The following is a 1,933-nucleotide window of genomic DNA, read 5'->3' on the forward strand; positions in this document are numbered from 1 at the left end:
TGGATCCAGGAGCTGAAGCTGTGTGTTCGTACATAGTTCAGGATGTCAGTGGGACAGTTTGAGGTGTTGTTGGTAGAGTTGGGACCAGATCTGAGGAGGCAGAGAAATCATTTCACAGAGCCGACTGAACCAGAGCATCGTGTAACTGTGTGTCCAAGATAAATAATATCGTGTGACTATTTCCATCTGTGTATTCAGTACGAGTGCCATGTGGGTTAAGATCACAGTTGTTGTCAAACCCAGTGGCCTGATCAGGTATTTGGATCTGAAAAATAGGACAAAGAATTAATTCCACTATTTACTCGGGATTTCAGTAAAGTTGCTCTGCCTCTAATCAATCCCACCTCATCTAAAGTTCCATTACAGAAACCTTTTTTTTTTTAAAAACTTCCTGGAATTCTTCAGCTCAAACTGTCAGCGTGAACAGCTGCGTAAAGAACAGATGAGTCCAAAAAATATTTGTGACCCAGGAAATATTTGCACGGATTTTACTTGTCCAGTGTGTAACAGCCTCAAGTTTTGTCTTCAGCGCTAAATAATTTTGCATCATAATTTAAATTTCTTACGAGAAGATGAACGATTTCCTGCAATTGAAGTATGACAAAGTAAAAACATGTTAGCAACACTTTTGCATATTCTGGGCAGGTATTTTTTTTTCTTCAAGTCAAATATAATGTTACTTTTTGCCACTTTCAAATCAAAGGACATCATAGTAACTTAGTAACTATTCCACTGTAAAATAATTTAACATCTATAACAAATTCAGATCAAGATCACTTGAGTCTCCAGCATTTCCTCATTTCTAAACAGTTGAGTGAAGTCAAGCTAGTTTTATTCATGTAGCTCAATATTACACTTGAAAGCCTTGAGGGCTTCACAAGTATGACAATATATTAACGGCAAAGGGTGGCAAGGAAACCACCAACAATGAATATGATATGAAAAAAAATGCTTACCCCAAAAGATATTTTTAATTTTCTCCATGTTTTTTTTTTGTCATCAACTAATTGTGAATTAAACAAACAGAAAAGACAGTAAATTTAAAAAACAGTAAATTATTTTAATTCTTCTAGAAACTAAATTCTTTTAACTTGACACATCTGAACCAAATGGTAGAGATGACTCAGTCCAGTCAATTTAATAATTTAATAAATGTATTTCTTGCATTGGATTATTAACACAGTGTTACCATACCTGAATGTCCAACTGTGCTGTGAAGTTGGTGTGTCTTGGTTTTGTTTCAGCTGATGAATTTGTATGACTTTCAAGTGTGAGTTTGGATCTATAAATGCTGTTTCACTTTCTCTTTGGGTCATGTGACTTCTATTATTCCCTCTATCTGATGGCAGTCTAATCTATCTGATGGCAGTCTAATCTATCTGATGGCAGTCTAATCTAGCTATGCAGCTAGGTTAGATGTAGCTGCATAGCTTTTTAGTTTGTATGTGTCACTAACATCTATTTCTTAAAATTAGAAACTCACTTGTATCATAATTCTGGGTTTTTTACAGCTCAATCAGTTTTAGCCTTTTTACCTCCGCTCTGTTGTGATTTAGTATTCATAGTTGTCTTTGTTTGTTATTCTCAAGTTTTTCCTTTTCTTCTACTGTATGTTCCTTGTGCCTAGTCTGTGTTTCTGTTAAGTTTCCCGTGTTTAGTCAGTTTTTGAGTAGGCTTCCTGTTTTATTTTGATAGTCTCTCAACTTATGTGCTTTACAGTAATAATAGTAATAATAATAATGATGATGATGATGATGATGATGATGATGATGATGATGATGATGATATTATTATTATTATTATTAACTTTATTTATAAAGCACTTTCAAACAAAGTTGCTTTTGTATTAATGGTTCTAATGGTTCAGCTTTATAGACATGCTGTAGTTAGTGGCAACAACAAATATTTACCATGTTGAATACAATGACTTATT

Source organism: Pundamilia nyererei, unplaced genomic scaffold, assembly GCF_000239375.1.
Source record: "Pundamilia nyererei isolate P.nyererei 1_Seehausen unplaced genomic scaffold, PunNye1.0 scaffold00040, whole genome shotgun sequence".
In the NCBI taxonomy this organism is placed as follows: domain Eukaryota; kingdom Metazoa; phylum Chordata; class Actinopteri; order Cichliformes; family Cichlidae; genus Pundamilia; species Pundamilia nyererei.